This window comes from Hyperolius riggenbachi, chromosome 3, assembly GCF_040937935.1.
Source record: "Hyperolius riggenbachi isolate aHypRig1 chromosome 3, aHypRig1.pri, whole genome shotgun sequence".
Lineage (NCBI taxonomy): Eukaryota > Metazoa > Chordata > Amphibia > Anura > Hyperoliidae > Hyperolius > Hyperolius riggenbachi.
In genome coordinates this window covers 378544868-378563457 of record NC_090648.1, presented here as the reverse complement: position 1 = coordinate 378563457, position 18590 = coordinate 378544868, and the positions used below count along the sequence as shown (strand labels likewise).

Below are 18590 nucleotides of genomic sequence, written 5' to 3'. Positions count from 1 at the left end.
GCCCCTCTGGCCCAAGTGCCCTGATGCGGTCGAGACCTTTGTAACTCCTATTGCTACGCCACTGGTACTCGTGCGTCAGCCTATGGGGAAGAAGTAAAACAACTTTTGTTTCTGCTGGAGCCAATGGTCTCGCAGGTGGTATGATGGCTCCGTTATTATGCCAATGACGGAGCCCTGGTCCTGCCGCCAACAAGACCATCGGCTCTAGTAATAACACATGTTGCCATCATTTTTTCCCTTACTGGCACTAGGGCTTATTTTTCGGGGTAGGGCTTATATTTTAGGTATGCTTAAAATTCCTGCTAGGGCTTACTTTTGGGGGATGTCCTAATTTCGGGGGAAATAGCGTATTTCACACAAGTGACTACTAGGCAGTATTTTTTCCATTGTGAAACCATTGCTTGGGCCCTGGGAGAATGTGCAGATAAGGGCTCTTTCAAATGGGCACTACATTCACCACCTTTCAGCTGCTCTCTGGCACCAGCCAGGCACTTGTTAGCACTCACTACAGGCGATTTACAGACGGCCCCCCATGGAGTCACATCTGCCACAGCTGTGCTCAGAAATAGCATGTTGTGTTTCTCTGCCGCCGAGTAACGCCACCCAGTGTCACTCACTAACATGCATGGTGTTACAAATACTGTTACTTGGCTGCATTTTAATTGCACCCAAATCATGCTTGTGGCCGGCAGATGGGATGCTGAACTGCCTGACCAGTGTCCAGTTTAGCCTCCCGTCTGAAAAAGGCCTTATTCCTGTATCTAAGCACTGGTGGAAGCCTTCTGTATGAGCACTTTATGTTAGTGTGTGTATTTGTCGATTTTCTGATGTTCTATATGGAGTTCTGATGGACAGGTAGTGACATGATTACACAAGTAGTACATACTCTCAGCAAAGCGCTGTGAAAGATGTTAGGTCTGTATAAATACACAATTAAGTCTTCACTCTGGCGGTTGCTGCATCACTGTATTGAATGCTGAGTGAATGGGTGAACGCTGAGACCAGTTTGTGGCGGTGGTGACAAAAGGACAGTGGGCAAGAGGTCAGAACTAACCTCATTACTACTTCCCATAAAAATTGGTGAAAGGACTTTACAAGGGTTTAAGAAGTTAGCTTTATATTGAGATACAACTGATGTAAGTTCACTTCACATGTATTTTGATATAAAACAAATTTCTTATGTCCGGCTCGCGCGGTGGAGTAGTGGTTAGCGCTCTCGCCTTGCAGCGCTGGGTCCCCGGTTCAAATCCCAGCCAGGTCAACATCAGCTAGGAGTTTGTATGTTCTCCACGTGTCTGAATGGGTTTCCTATGGGCACTCCGGTTTGCCCCCACATCCCAAAAACATACAGATAAGTTAATTGGATTCCCCCTAAAATTGGCCCTAGACTACGATATATACACTACACAATACATACATAGACATATAACCATGGTAGGGACTAGATTGTGAGCCCCTCTGAGGGTCAGTTAGTGGCAAGACAATACTGTATATATACTCTGTACAGCGCTGCATAATATGTTGGCGTTATATAAATACTTAAATAAAAATTAAAAAAATGTCCCTTAATGACTTTGTAGAAAGTGTAAAACAAAACAAATATAAATTAAAAAAACAACAAAAACAACAGGATAAATATCTATGGCCGCCTTTATAACCCAGATCTGCCATAACAGCTGATGAGTCTGATGTGTGGTGCTCACTGAAGGTATCCTGCAATTGTCATATTGTTCCTCCAATGCTCAGTTGTCCTGGAAGGAGACAGGTTTGCTGTATGGAATGTCAGGATTTTGTGGATGGACATCAGATGGAATGCAAAGCAATTAGTAAGCAATGATTTCTAAAAACAGAGTGAGTGAAGATTCTGCTGTCATATCTTCCTTTGCTGTGGAAGAAATATAAGGTGTCCTGGGAGTGCAGCAGAAAACAGTGTGTGTGTGTGTGTGGGGGGGGGACATGCTCCTTCTTTGTTGTCATGGTAACCATGATGAGCCTCTGGATCATCATGCAGTAGCAAATGGGGAAGGAGGAGACGAGGGGCGTTGATATATCTTGGATACAGGAAAAGGGGATCCCCTGGGAATATTCTGTTTACATGGCAGACACAACATTTTGATCTGGTGTATACGTGGTGAGGTAGGAGTAACCTCATTGTTCTCTTTGCAGCCGTTTTAGGTAAAAACTACCAGCGCTACAATATACTGAATTGTTTCAGAAGCAACATGAGCCTTCACGGGGTACAGAACTAGTGGATGCATGGGGGAATTTTCCATGATGGAAGACAATATGACACCTTGAAGGTAAGAACATGAGACCTAATGGGAGACTCAAAGTGACAAAAGTATTTCTGAATGTCTTTTAAATAACTAAAAACACCACTTGCCTGTCTGTTACGTTGATCTTCTGCCTCCATCACTTCCTGATCCAAAATAAGTATGCATATCAGGTGTTATGAATCCATTGACTGCATGCTTGTTCCAGGCATGCATCAGACACTTCTGAAGCCAAAATGGTACTTACATATTATACCGTCTGAAGAGTTTGCCAGTTCCTTATTTAAGTTTTGTTTGCTCCACTACCAAATTTTAACCCTTTTTGAAAAGCTGAAAGTCCTGGCTTTCCATTATACCAGGCCCCGCGTCAGTGTAATGCTCCATTGCCAAGTTAAAGGGTTTTGAAGGAGGGGTGTCCCCTGCATCTTGGCTGCACAAAGCGTGATTGCAGAAGTACCAGACAAACCCAACAGTGATGATCAGCAGCATCAGAAGATGTCGTCTTCTGTCGCAGGGGTCTCATTACAGAAGACGAAGATGCAGACAGGCTTTACACCCTCCTGGCGTCTCTCTGTGTGTTACTGGCTGGGGCTGGAGACTATTAATATGAAGAAGCAGCCCAGCTATACACCCTCTTCACCTCTCAAGATGCAGTGGACACCTCTTCTTCAAAACCTTTTAACTTGGTAACAGAGCATTACACTGACACAGGACCTGGTGTAATGGAAAGCCAGGACTTTCAGCTTTTCAAAAAGGGTTAAGTCTTGGTAGTGGAGTAAACAGAACTTAAACAAGGAACTGCCAAACTCTTCAGACGGTATAATTCGTAAGAACCGCCAAAAGATCAGAATGACAACTGGGTAACTGCGTACATATAGTACAGCTGCCGGTGAGTTGGGCGCAGGATGAGCTGAATGACGATTCTCCCTGCTGCCACTAAACTCCCCAGCGGCGTTAAATACTATTGCTGCAACAACTCAGAGAAAGGTGTAATTCGGGGTCTGGCGAATGCCGGATCACTGAATTACTGCTGCGCTGGGCGCACATCATAGCATTGCTGCTACGACGGTGCCAGCTTAGGCTGCTTTGGGGTAACTTACATTGTTTATGATGGCATAAAGTTGGTAGCAACTATATTCCTCTCACTACCTGATTCGATAAAGTCAAACTCTAGGGAAAAAAAATAAAAAATGTTAGATTGGAAAGTATATTGAAACTAAAGTAGCGGTGTTAGGAGTGGCACACCATTCCAAAGGTGGGGTGAATAACCTGGGTCCTAAGCAAGCACACCCATTCAAGCAAGAAAAGTCCAAGTTAGGTTAGCACACCGCATAGGTATGCTTAAACAACGTAATCTTCAAAGCATAAAGCCCCTTTCACACCGGCACATTGTGTTACCCTGTTTTGCAGCAGGGTTAACGCTACGCCAATTAAAGTCTATGGGGCATTCAATACCGTGTGGGCAACATGCATGACCACGTGCAGCAAACACAGTATGTCTATGGCGATGCAATGTTTGTTGGTGTTTGTGTTGCAGCGCACATTTGCAGAAGTGAATTTTTTCAATACTCCTCTGTGCAATTCGGATTTCGGCCACAGGAAGTAAGCGCTAGAGAGCCTCACTTCCTGCTTAGCTTGCAGCCAGAAGGGGGATTACCGCACATTGCTGTGGTAGTCCCCGAAGGCTATCTTTAACTTTGCGGTGCGATGTGTTCATCACACTGCACCGCTTTATTAACGCTGTGTGAAACCAGCCTCAGGCAACACAGAATTTACAGTTGTTTTGGAACCACAGAAGGCCCCCTTTCACAGAACAAGTGTAAACAGAACATCGGAACGCCTGTCTACAGTTTTTCTGATGAAGGGGACCCTCTGTGGCTCTGAAACAATTGTCAATTCTGTGTTGACTAGTGCTTTGAAAAAAAAACTACTTCAGCATAACTACGTGGTGAGCTAACCTGTACTTTTTTCGTATTTCAAAACTAGGGATGGTCAATAAGATGCACATAATTCTGAGTAGAAGCACAATTAAGCAATTTGTAGTGCACAGCTGCCTGAAAATGTACCAATCGAATACCACCAATGTGGGATATTACTTGGTTAATTTTCAAGCTGCATACGTTTGCATATAAAATTTGCATAATACTGCATCAAAGCTGAATTATTTGCATTATATAGACCATCCCTTGTTACCACATGGCAGGGTAATGGTTAAAATTAGGCACACTATGAAAGAGGAACTTAAACATGCTACTTCTCACTTTGGTGTTGTGGTCTGGGGTGCTCGGATACCCCTTTTTAAAATCCGAATTGATTCGGATCCGGATACCCAGATATCCGGATCCGAATCGGATATCCAAATCCGAACTTTTGGGTATTCGAGTAGAATCGGATATCCGAACCCAATATCCGGTCGGATTCGGATATCCGGATAGAAAACCGGAAGTGTTTCCAAAACATTGTGGAAGGTAAAAAATCTCTCTCTCTCTCTCTCTCTCTCTCTCTCTCGCGCTCTCTTTCTCTCTCTCTTTCTCTCTCTCTCTCTCTCTCTCTCTCTCTCTCTTTCTCTCTCTCTCTCTCTCTCTCTCTCTCTCTCCAAAAGGGATTTTAGCCATTGAAGGCCTCTGCTCAGATATCCTAACTATCCGCCCGGATTTCGGTTTTTCACATGGAAATCCGAGTTTGCTCGGATAATGCTATTCGGATTTACACAGATATCTGGAATCCAATCCAAAGTTCGGATAGTGGAAAAAGTTCGGATTATCTGGATAGTTCGGATACCCGAATATTGGATGAGCACCACTGGTTGTGCTGCTTTGCGTCAGTCAATATAATTGTATTGCTAACGGAATACAGTTATATGGTAATGGTACGTTCACATCAGTATGTTAGCAGTGCGTTGTAATGGATTCATTGTCATAACAGTACCACATAACATGCACAATAACAGTTGCAGTGAAGCCTACTTTCTATGTACTCGTTTTTGCAGAGAATGCAACACCACTTCCCAGATGTCTCGCCATCTTACATGCACTTTGCTGACTCATTAGGTTCACTTTTTTAATTTACCATAACATTAATCTCATTAGTGACCAGCTACAAATCAAGAAGCTGTTTGTTGGGGTAACAGGGTGATGGGGCAACCTGAATAAACATATGGTAGAATAGCGTTTCTTGTTTGGTAATTAATTATTATTACTTAGTATTTATACAGCGCCAACATCTTCAGCGGTTTACAGACTATATTTGGTCTTATCACTATCTGTCTCTCAGAAGAGCTCACAATCTAATCCCTCCAGTAGTTATATAGTAACAGACACAGTCCTGTCCTATAAACTTGAGTTCTGCACTTTCTTCTGCATATTGTCCACTGCGGTCGCCGTGACACATTCAGAAGGTCATGTTTGATTTGTCACAAGGAAGGGAACACTGATCTTTTTGTTTGCCGCTGTGTGCTGAACGCCAGAGTCACAATAAAGGACGGGGTTGGAGACAATGGTGAGGCTGTGCTGCAACGCTGATCGCATCTCCAATTCCTCCAAGGCTGGAGAACTGAGATAAACTTGCTCCAATGCTGTAGTATAATAGGACAAACCAGACTGCAGTCATGTCACTATTAGAGATGGGCCGAACGTGTTCGCCAGCGAACAGTTCCAGGCGAACCCAGGGTGGTTCGCCTTCGCCGGGGAAGGCGAACTTTCCCGGAAGTTCGATTCTCCCCATAATGCTTTATGAGGGTCAACTTTGACCCTCTGCATCACAGTCAACAGGCGCATTGTAGCCAATCCGGCTATACTAAGCCCTGGAGCCCCACCCCCCCTTATATAAGGCAGGCTCTGGGGGCCATTAGCCTCACTCGTGTGCCTGCTAGAGACAGACTAGGGACAGCTGCTGCAGACTTGTTCTCCTAGGGACAGATTAGTCAGGCTCTTTCCTTCTTAGCTTGCTCCTAGCTGAATCTTATTGCTATAATAGCGCCCCAGAACAGCTCTTTTCAGAGCTTATCCTGCTCGTGTGATCAGTTTATTTTTTTCTGTGTTTGAAACTGACACTTGTGTTGCTTAGACAGCATTGCTAATTCATACTGTGTGTCCCACTGCGAGCAGCAGCAGCAGCAGCACATTCAGTGACTACCTGTGTGTGCCATTACCCGGGGTCACAAATGGCAGACTTGCCCGCCTCCATATGATTCTCCTGAAAGGAATGTGGTGTCATCTTTGCCCGCCATAACTGGTTCTCGTTAAAGGATTTAAAGTACATTCATTCAAATACACAGCAGGGCCTCGAAAGTCCTCCTCCTGTATTGTTATTTTTGGTCACTACCTCGGGGCGGGCGTGCATGCCTGCTTGCTGCCCTACTTGGATGTGTAGTGGTAGCCGTTGCTCAGGCTCCACACCGGATTCAAACCCTCATTCCCTGGCCATTACCCGGGGTCACAATGCCAGACTTGCCCGCCTCCATAGGATTCTCATTGTAGCGGTACTGAACAAGTACACAGCAAGTAGAAAATGTAATTTAAAAACAAAACGTAAGCTTTTTAACAATGCCATGGAAAGTTGATAAGGCAGTCACACATTACCTGACATCACTGAGTGAGGAAGAGCAATCTCGCCATGTTGCACAGTAGTCCAGCATGGCCGACACAAACAGCTGGTAACTTGCGGTGCGTTACACAGTTAGTTTGGTGTGAAGCAGTACTCTAATTACACTACCTGATTGATGTATAGACATGCAAGATGTTTTAAAGCACGTTAGGCCTGCAATTTAGCATTCAATGTGATTTCTGCCCTTAAAATGCTGTTTTGCGTTCAATCCAGATTTTTTCCCGGGACTTTTGGCGTGTATCCCACTCCGTCATGCCCCCCTCCAGGTGTTAGACCCCTTGAAACATCTTTTCCATCACTTTTGTGGCCAGCATAATTTTTTCTATTCTTCAAAGTTCGCCTCCCCATTGAAGTCTATTGCGGTTCGCGAACTTTTCGCGAACCGAACCTTCCGCGGAAGTTCGCGAACCTAAAAACGGAGGTTCGGCCCATCACTAGTCACTATTTGGTAACATATAATCAGCCAGAGACAGAGCTGGTCAGGCCTAGATGTGACCACTATTACATTATAGCACCATATGTGGACAGATGCAAAACTGCAAGCACAATAATTGTGTTGTTGTTTTTTTTCATACAGTACATTTCATTTTAATCCCAGTCAAGTTATTTAGGCACATTTGTCCTTCTGATTTCGTGGGCATGTTTTCTGCATGCAATTGTTTTGCATTTGTTCCTGATTTTTGAGATTGTGGCAAAATACTCTCAGGGAAGAAAAAAGCAATAGATCATCCAATTTTTAAATGTGTGAAAAATGCTGGAACAGAACATGAATGAACGTAAAACAAACGTGATTCCCTAGCAGGCCACTGAATTCAGTGCCTGTTTTGCATGTGGCAAGTCATGCTTCAGTTTTTTTTCCTAAATAAAGTAAAAAAAACAACAACAAAAACAAAACAAATACAGGATCTTCTCAAAAAATTAGCATATTGTGATAAAGTTCATTATTTTCTGTAATGTACTGATAAACATTAGACTTTGATATATGTTAGATTCATTACACACAACTGAAGTAGTTCAAGCCTTTTATTGTTTTAATATTGATGATTTTGGCATACAGCTCATGAAAACCCAAAATTCCTATCTCAAAAAATTAGCATATCATGAAAAGGTTCTCTAAACGAGCTATTAACCTAATCATCTGAATCAACTAATTAACTCTAAACACCTGCAAAAAATTCCTGAGGCTTTTAAAAACTCCCAGCCTGGTTCATTACTCAAAACCGCAATCATGGGTAAGACTGCCGACCTGACTGGTGTCCAGAAGGCCATCATTGACACACTCAAGCAAGAGGGTAAGACACAGAAAGAAATTTCTGAACGAATAGGGTGTTCCCAGAGTGCTGTATCAAGGCACCTCAGTGGGAAGTCTATGGGAAGGAAAAAGTGTGGCAGAAAACGCTGCACAACGAGAAGACGTGACCGGACCCTGAGGAAGATTGTAGAGATGGACCGATTCCAGACCTTGGGGGACCTGTGGAAGCAGTGGACTGAGTCTGGAGTAGAAACATCCAGAGCCACCGTGTACAGGCGTGTACAGGAAATGGGCTACAGGTGCCACATTCCCCAGTTAAAGCCACTTTTGAACCAGAAACAGCGGCAGAAGCGCCTGACCGGTACTTGATACTGGACCTCTGGCATTTCCGTCTCCTCCAGACTCTGGCACCTTGATTTTCGAATGACGCGCAAATTTTGCTTTCATCCGAAAAAAGTGCTTTGGACCACTGAGCAACAGTCCAGTGCTGCTTCTCTGTAGCCCAGGTCAGGCGCTTCTGCCACTGTTTCTGGTTCAAAAGTGGCTTGACCTGGGGAATGTGGCACCTGTAGCCCATTTCCTGCACACGCCTGTACACTGTGGCTCAGGATGTTTCTACTCCAGACTCAGTCCACTGCTTCCGCAGGTCCCCCAAGGTCTGGAATTGGTCCTTCTCCACAATCTTCCTCAGGGTCCGGTCACCTCTTCTCATTGTGCAGCGTTTTCTGCCACACTTTTTCCTTCCCACACACTTCCCACTGAGGTGCCTTGATACAGCACTCTGGGAACACCCTATTCGTTCAGAAATTTCTTTCTGTGTCTTACCCTCTTGCTTGAGGGTGTCAATGATGGCCTTCTGGACAGCAGTCAGGTCGGCAGTCTTACCCATGATTGCGGTTTTGAGTAATGAACCAGGCTGGGAGTTTTAAAAGCCTCAGGAATCTTTTGCAGGTGTTTAGAATTAATTAGTTGATTCAGATGATAAGGTTAATAGCTTGTTTAGAGGACCTTTTCGTGATATGCTAATTTTTTGAGATAGGAATTTTGGGTTTTCATGAGCTGTATGCCAAAATCATCAATATTATAACAATAAAAGACATTGAACTACTTCAGTTGTGTGTAATGAATCTAAAATATATGAAAGTCTAATGTTTATCAGTACATTACAGAAAATAATGAACTTTATCACAATATGCTAATTTTTTGAGAAGATCCTGTATACAGTGTTTGTAGAGACCGCAGCCTACTGGCTAGCTCTATAATGACAAGAGGGTCTTGCTCTTAAAGTGGACCTGAACTCTTTCACAGGACTCTTGCACAGAATCAGAGAGAAATGCACCCTGTGTGTTTTGAGAGAGAAGACCCTGCCCAATTCCCTCTCATCTTCAAGTAATCACAAGTGTAACTTGATCTCTTAGCTGTGCCAGCACAGAAATCTGATAGTCCTCAGCAGACACAGCTAATATGTTAACACAGGATGTTAAGCCTTTGTCTGCTTCTATGAAAGCAGGAAGTAGAAACACTGCAGATTTATTGCAGGAGTTCTGTAAGCTGTAACAAATAAATATTTTTCTTTAAAGGTTATTAGGCTGTTACTTATCTTTTAAAGCAGAGAGGAAGTTCTTAGTTCAGGTCCACTTTAAAGGATCCAAGCACCTATTTTACAAAATATACTGTATGAAATGAAACCTCCCCCTAAGGGACATTTTTAAATAGCGTGGGCAGTGGGAATGGATGAAATGCATTACCTACCTTTAGGGGTTTCTTCCTAAACCCCCCATCCCCCCACACACCGTGTGTATGTGCAAATACGTCTTCTCCAGATCCATATAAAAAACATTAACAAAGAAAAACATCTAAAGATTGTTTAAAGGACTTATGAGGCCAAAATGGCTAAAAAAGCCAAGTACCTGCAAGATGTTTAAATGCACGGAGGACGCCGTCCGCGCCCTCCGTGCAGTTCCGCCGGGTCCCCTTCCTGAAATCGCCCCCCGTGCCGATCGCGACCCCACAGGCCGGGTCGGGCTCTCATGCCGCTCCCAATTTGGCCGCCGGAGCTGGCCGCGGCTGCGCAGTCTGCATTACCGGGAGTGCGGCTGCGCAGCTCTAGGGCCAACCCCCCCGAACCACGCACTGTAACGTGGATCGGAGGGGTTGGCCCTAGAGCTGCGCAGCCGCACTCGCGGCAATGCGGACTGCACAGCCGCGGCCAGCTCCGGCGGCCATATTGGGAGTGGCATGAGAGCCAGACCCGGCCTGTGGGGTCGCGATCGGCACGGGGGGCTATTTCAGGAAGGGGACCCGGCGGAACTGCACGGAGGGCGCGGACGGCGTCCTCCGTGCATTTAAACATCTTGCGGGTACTTGGCTTTTTTAGCCATTTTGGCCTCGTAAGTCCTTTAAAAAAAGGAAAAAAAAAACATCTTGTGGTGCACATGTCTGTCAGAAACATTAAGGGCCCGTTTCCACTTGTGCGGTGCGGAATCGCCGCTGATTCCCCACTGACGAAATCGCATGCGGGTGCGATTCCGCATGCGTATTTTACCGCAATTTCGCATAGGTTAGTATTTATGCGATATTAACCATGTCACTGCCTGTGTGATTTAACATTAGTTTCTATGCGAAATCGTGGTAAAATACGCATGCCAAAACCGCATGCGATTTCCCTATTAAATACATTAGCGGCGATTTGCATAGCGGTTTGCGGGGTGCTCAGGATTACTGACAAGTGGAAACAGGGCCATCCACTTGTATTGGCTATGCGAATCCGCATACGGACAACGCATGCAGATTCGCGATAGTGGAAACGGGCCCTAAAACAATGGGTAAAAATAGCAACTAAGATGCCTGTAGATGTCTGCCAGCGCTGTACTAGTTGTGACTATGTCTGAGAATGCATTATAATACATTAGCAGTAAAAAGTATGTGAACCCTTTTGGAATTATATGGATTTCTGTAAAGATCTTACCTGTCAGCGGTTTCAGCTAGGGCTCAGGCAGTATTGGGCTGCTGCAGGAAGCTTCCTCTTCATATTTCGGCAGCGGCATCCCCAGCACCCCTGCGGATGTGATTCAGCATGTACGTTCCTCGAGCCTCCCCAGGGGGACGCGCCCATCCCAGAGCAGTTCTTATAGTTTGAGGAGGCTGGTCTAGTGGGTGTCAGCTGACACACTGGTCAGCTGACACCTTTCTGCTGGAACTTTTGCTGATTGGCCAGTTCCTTTTCTGGGCTATTTTGTGATCTTTTCCACCTGCATATAAGCTCTCTTCATTCAGTTGCTCACTGCCTGTGATAGCATTCAGTACGCTGGTGCTGGGCACTCTGTCATTCTGTGATAGCATTGTATTTATATGTGTTTAGCCTAGTTGCTCTAATAGATATATATGCAGTGTTTGCGATATACAGTATATCTATCCTTTAGACCAGAGTTCCCCAACCCTGTCCTCAAGGCCCACCAACAGTACATGTTTTGCAGGAAACCACAAACATATACAAATGAGGTAATTAGTGCCTCAGCAGAGCTGATTACCTACCTCTGTGGATTTCTACAAAACATGCACTGTTGGTGGGCCTTGATTTCAGGGTTGGGGAACACTGCTTTAGACTAGCTTTGTTGTTTTTTCTGATATACTGTGTATGACCCTAGCTAGCCTGTTAAACGACCACAGCTTTGTCTCAGCCTATTGTACCTCAGCCATCTGACCACCTGTGTATGATCCTAGCCTGTTAAATGACCTAGCTTTTGTCTCAGCCTTTTGTACCGCAGCTATTCGACCACACATGTTTGACCTTATTTACGTTTTTGACTACGATTACCTGATCCTCATATTATACGACTGTACCAAGCGTGATAATTTCTGCACAAATTGGTCATAAAATGTGATCTGATCCTTATCTAAGTCTCAACAATAGACAAACACAGTCTGTTTAAACTAATATTACACAAATAATTAAATGTTTCCATGTTTTTATTGAACCCACCATGTAAACATTCACAGTTCTGGTGGAAAAAGTATGTGAACCCTTGGATTTACTAACTGGTTGAACCTCATTTGGCAGCAATAACTTCAACAAATGTTTCCCGTAGTTGCAGATCAGACGTGCAGATGGGGAGAGGGAGTTAGGAGTGCTTGTTGACAACAAAATAAAGAATCATATTCTATGCCAGGCAGCTGCAGCTAAAGCAAATAACATTTTGGGATCCATTAACCATTTATGCTGCCTGGACGTGATTTTCACGTCCAGGCGGCTGCTGCTGTGCTGCAGCGCGCCCGCGTGCTCCCGTGTCGCCCCACGTTAGCCCGGAGACCAATGAATGGGAACTTAGTTCCCATTCATTGATCTAAGTCCCCAGTACAAAGACCGACGGCTTCTTTTCAGAGGCCGCGGTCTTTCTGAGAAAAAAAAAGTTTCATACTTCCTGGAAGCTTCCAGGAGTAAAACAAAAATGTAACTGTGGCCATCTTGTGGCCAAATAGTAAAACTACATTTACATACATTTTTTTTAATAAAATAAACACACATTATTACATTTTAAATTAACTGTTTACCTCCCACACCAAAAATTACCCAAATAACATTTTTAATGAAAAAAAAAATTGTAATAAAAAAAAAAAATATATAATTAGTTACCTAAGGGTCTGAACTTTTTAAATATGCACATGAAGAGGGAATATTACGAGTATTTTTTAAATTATAAGCTTGTCAATAATGATCGACGCAAAAATGAAACAATGCACCTTTATTTCCAAATAAAATATTGGCGCCATACATTGTGATAGGGCCATAACTTAAATGGTGTAGAAAAACAAAAGTTTGCTTTCTTAAAACAGAAAGAATTTGCGATAATTCAGGTTGGAGTGAGCTTGAGATGTCTTCCAGTGCAACACTGCTGAATATATGCAAATTAACCATTGTACCCTTAGAAGCTAAACACACCTCCAGAACCGCTGGAATGCAATGATGTGTCAGCTTGTTAATTTGTACAGAGCCATAATAATCCAACATGCATACAGACTGTTTCAGATTGTTTGATCCTCATCAGTGCATGGCATGGATTAATTTGGCTCTATGAAGTAGGGCTTGTAACACCGAGAGGCACAAACTAACCAGCAAGCTCATGTTGACCCAGAACTCATTGGAGTGTGTAAGGGACTACAATGGTCCTAAAATCCCCCTTACTAAGATGTTAAGAAAAACAAAAGTTTGTTTTCTTAAAACAGAAAGAATTTGCGATAATTCAGGTTGGAGTGAGCTTGAGATGTCTCCCAGTGCAACACTGCTGAATATATGCAAATTAACCATTGTACCCTCAGAAGCTAAACACACCTCCAGAACCGCTGGAATGCAATGATGTGTCAGCTTGTTAATTTGTACAGAGCCATAATAATCCAACATGCATACAGACTGTTTCGGATTGTTTGATCCTCATCAGTGCATGGCATGGATTAATTTGGCTCTATAAAAGTAGGGCTTGTAACACCAAGAGGCACAAACTAACCAGCAAGCTCATGGTGACCCAGAACTCATTGGAGTGTGTAAGGGACTACAATGGTCCTAAAAGCCCCCTTACTAAGATGTTAAAAAAAAACAAAAGTTTGCTTTCTTAAAACAGAAAGAATTTGCGATAATTCAGGTTGGAGTGAGCTTGAGATGTCTCCCAGTGCAACACTGCTGAATATATGCAAATTAACCATTGTACCCTTAGTTTGTGCCTTTCGGTGTTACAAGCCCTACTTCATAGAGCCAAATTAATCCATGCCATGCACTGATGAGGATCAAACAATCCGAAACAGTCTGTATGCATGTTGGATTATTATGGCTCTGTACAAATTAACAAGCTGACACATCATTGCATTCCAGCGGTTCTGGAGGTGTGTTTAGCTTCTAAGGGTACAATGGTTAATTTGCATATATTCAGCAGTGTTGCACTGGGAGACATCTCAAGCTCACTCCAACCTGAATTATCACAAATTCTTTCTGTTTTAAGAAAGCAAACTTTTGTTTTCCTTAACATCTTATTAAGGGGGCTTTTAGGACCATTGTAGTCCCTTACACACTCCAATGAGTTCTGGGTCACCATGAGCTTGCTGGTTAGTTTGTGCCTGTTAAATGGTGTAATAACTGGGACAAATGGGCAAATAAAATACAAAGGTTTTAATTATGGTAGCATGTATTATTGATTTTTTTCCATTTTTTTTTCTTAATCTTCCTGTTAAAAAGCATTTAGAAAAAAATAATTCTTAGCAAAATGTACCACCCAAAAAAAAGCCTAATTGATGGCGGAAAAAACAAAGATAATTTCTTTGTGATAATAAGTGATAAAGTCATTAGCGAATTAATGGGAGGGGAAAATTGTTCTGATGCATAAGGTGAAAAATACCTGGGGGCTGAAATAGTTAAAAGGGAAGTAAAAACTTGCGGTGCTAGCATTATACCGCCCCTTTTAGCTCTCTTGTAAAGCCACATCTGGAGTATGGAATTCAGTTCTGGAAACCATTTTACAGGCGGGACATTGCAGTTTTAAAGCAGGTATAGAGACAAGCAAAAGCATTGATTAGAGAAAGATAAAAGGTCTCACTTACCAAGAAAGGATATAATATTGTGTACAAACGTTTTCTCTTTTGATTATTTCTTTCCTCTTCTTCTTGATTGTTAGCATACCATTTGTATTCAGTTGCAGCTTGTCTTGCTTTGCTTATTTGATACATAAAAAGATAGGAAGTGTCAATAATGGGTCAAATGGTGTGATATTGTACCGTAATCACTATAACTGGAGTCAAATAATTATCAAAATTGTCAAATTTTATTTATTAAATTAATACACAGGATATCACTGTAAAAATGAAAAGTGCATGGGATGGCCAGGCCACCCCACCATACACAACTCACTCACCCCACCGCATAGGCCACTAGGAATCAAGGGACAAGTCTGAAAAGCTGATGACCAATAGTAAATAACCGTCAAATCTCTGATTGGCTGCTGCTTTCACCAGCAATTAATCTGCAACCAAAATTGTTTAGTCTAATATGCTTTGGGCAGTCAGCAGCCCAAGTCAGTAGTATGTAAGCAACAGAGGGTTATAAGCAGCCAGCAGACAAAGTCAGTAGTATGTAAGCAACAGAGGGTTATAAGCAATCAGCAGACAAAGTCAAGTGTCTGCAAGCGGTGAAAGCAGCATTATTAAGCAGGCAAACAGTGTAGCTATAGCAGCTGTATATGACTTGCAGAAACAACCATCAGTGCGATCTCACCAACTCCAGATCAGGTGTAGGAAGTATCCTGTAGTCCTCCGTAATGAGGCTATGAAGTTCAGACAGCCATCATTGTTGTAAAGTCTCTGGAGCGCAGCCAGTCACAGTGGTCCATGTTGTGGTGATGCTGCAAGTGCGCTGGAGGAGAGGGCACAGGGCGGCCCGGAAACTTACCGTGGTCGGCATGCCAGCCAAGATGAAGGGGCCCTCTAACATCCCTGTGTCACCGAGTGCAGGGCGGTGTGGCGTCCCATGCTTATTTGATGTTTACCTTTTGAGTACTTTACTGCTTGTTTGTACTACTGATTTTCCTTAATAAACTTTTAATTGCAAAAAAAAAAAAATTCCATTCACTTACCAAGAAAGGTTAGATAAACTGGACTTATTTAGTCTAGAGAAAAGACAGCTTAGTGAAGATGTAATTGCCCTGAATAAATACTCCAGAGGGCAATATAAAGGCTTGGCAGCAGGGCTGGGACAAGGTCCTCCAGCACCCAAGGCTGAGACACCAAAGTGCACCCCTCCATCCCTCCCACCCCAGCCGTAACACACCGATTACTATTAGACTAAGAGGCGCCCCAGGGCCCCCAACCACCCAACACCTTAAAGGATACCACAGCCCAAAGGCTGTGGTAAAATCAAAGTTGCAATGTGGAGGGAAAGAAAGATACATACTAACCGCTTCCCTCGTTCCCTGCCGACGGGTCCCGCTCATCTGTTACAGCTCCCGGTACCGACCCGACTCTCCTGACCCTTCACCCGGACATACTGTGCTGCGCATGCGCAGTATGTCACTATACTCTTCGCTTCTGCCGTCGCATCGTGACGGCAGAAGTACGGACACTCCCCCGCCTCCTCCTCTCCCAGCGTGTGCGCTCCAATCTAAAGCTAGCGTGACATGCTGGCTGGAGTTCGCACTGGGATAATCGATGTGGAGAGAGCGGAGGGGGAGTAAGTTAAAAAAAAGACACTGCCGGCTGGAGGGAGGGAGCGAGTGAGTGGGCGGGCGAGTGGGCGGGCAGGCAGCGAGTGGGCGGCGAGCAGGCAGCGGCAGTACAGCCCAACCATTCTGTACATAGATGCAATGACATCTATGGTACAGCGAGAAAATTGTCCCCACATTTATCTCTGCATATGTGCATGTATATACATGTGTATATATACATGTACACACATGTATATACATGCACATATGCAGAGATAAATGTGGGGATAATTTTCTCGCTGTACCATAGATGTCATTGCATCTATGTACAGAATGGTTGGGCTGTACTGCCGCTGCCTGCTCGCCGCCCACTCGCTGCCTGCCCGCCCACTCGCCCGCCCACTCACTCGCTCCCTCCCTCCAGCCGGCAGTGTCTTTTTTTTAACTTACTCCCCCTCCGCTCTCTCCACATCGATTATCCCAGTGCGAACTCCAGCCAGCATGTCACGCTAGCTTTAGATTGGAGCGCACACGCTGGGAGAGGAGGAGGCGGGGGAGTGTCCGTACTTCTGTCGTCACGATGCGACGGCAGAAGCGAAGAGTATAGTGACATACTGCGCATGCGCAGCACAGTATGTCCGGGTGAAGGGTCAGGAGAGTCGGGTCGGTACCGGGAGCTGTAACAGATGAGCGGGACCCGTCGGCAGGGAACGAGGGAAGCGGTAAGTATGTATCTTTCTTTCCCTTCACATTGCAACTTTGATTTTACCACAGCCTTTGGGCTGTGGTATCCTTTAATCTCTAGTTATCTGACTTGCAGTCACTGCCATGTATCCTCTTTTCTTATTTCTCTCTGCTTCAAACAATGATAGCTGAGTGATTTATGCGCACCCTCCCACACTGAGCCCTGAGGCTGGAACCTCTCTTGCCTCTGCCTAAATTGATAGGAGGGATAGAAGCTCTCACTTACCAAGAAAGGTTAGATATACTGGGTTTATTTAGTCTAGAGAAAAGGCGCCTTAGAGGGGATCTAATTAACATGTATAAATACATCAGAGGGCAATATAAAACCTTATGCCGTGTATACACGGGTCGTTTATTGCGCCGGATCGAGCCAGCGGCTCGATGCCGGCGCATCCCCGCTTGTCCGCGTGTGCGCGCGGATCGATTGCCGCTTGTACCCGCCGGCGCTTCCTTATCACCGCTCGATTCCCTGCCATTGTCCGCCGGCGGGAATCAAGCGGGCACGGGTCGAGCGGCATGATCGGGCCAGCTGAATATTATCAGCTGTCCGGATCAGCTGGTCGATACACGGTACAGAAACGTAGCGTGTATCCCCAGCATTAGCGGATGAGCTTTTTGTCCCTAGGCCTTCTCTAAGGACTAGAGGACATGATCTACGCATGAAGGAAAAACGTTTTAGCCATTTATTTAGGAAAGGGTTCTTTACAGTAAGAGTGATTAAGATGTGGAATGCATTGCCACAGGAAGTAGTTATAACAAATTCTATACCTGCATTTAAAGGGGGCTTAGATGCTTTCCTTGCGTTGAAAGACACCCATGGCTACAATTACTAGGTAATGCCCAGTGATGTTGATCAAGGGATTTTATCTGATTGCCACCTGGAGTCGGAAAGGAATTTTTTCCCTTTTGGGGCTAATTGGACTATGACTTGTAAGGGTTTTTTGCCTTCCTCTGGATCAACAGCGATATGTGAGGGAGCAGGCTGGTGTTGTACTTAGTTCTCTGGCTGAACTCGATGGGCGTAAGTCTTTTTTCAACCCAAAGAACTATGTAACTATGTTATGGCAAATTCTAAAACTGCGTTTAAGGGGGTTATGCCTTTATCTATGGCTATAAATACTAGGTAACTCCCAATGGTGTTGATTCAGGGATTGTATCTGATTGCCATCTGGAGTCAGGAAGGAATTTTTCCCCTTTTAGGACTAATTTCTCCAAGCCTTGTAAGGTTTTTTTTCTACTCCTACACATGCTTCCTAGCACCAGCAAGGAAGGGGGAAGCGGCATTTGCATGGATGGCCCCCAAAAATTTAGTTTGGAGAGGGGAGGCAGGGTAAAGTGTAGATAGGTTTTAAGACCTCTGTTACCTAAATAGTTTCCTGTTAGAAGAGTGAGGTCTTAAAGCGGAATATAACCCTGCATTTCAACTTTGCTCTGAAACATTATTTACAGTATATTATATGCAACCAGCATTTTTTTTTTACTAGACCAGCATTGGAAGGGTTACACAGAGCGTTAAAGTTCCTGGAGATTTCTGCA

General features: G+C 44.2%; 1 protein-coding gene across 18 annotated transcripts in view; it reads left to right on the top strand.

Annotated features, from left to right (window-relative positions):
* Window positions 1–2025: 2025 nt before the first annotated feature.
* Window positions 2026–18590, top strand: part of MICAL3 (microtubule associated monooxygenase, calponin and LIM domain containing 3) — a 340878-nt gene continuing 324313 nt past the window's right edge. For 16 of the 18 annotated variants that reach the window (XM_068277276.1, XM_068277295.1, XM_068277293.1 and 13 more), the window contains exon 1: window positions 2026–2300. The gene's annotated coding sequence lies outside the window, so the exon portion shown is untranslated. The remainder of the gene's footprint in view (window positions 2301–18590) is intronic. The other 2 variants (XM_068277274.1, XM_068277272.1) reach the window with 2 other exon arrangements.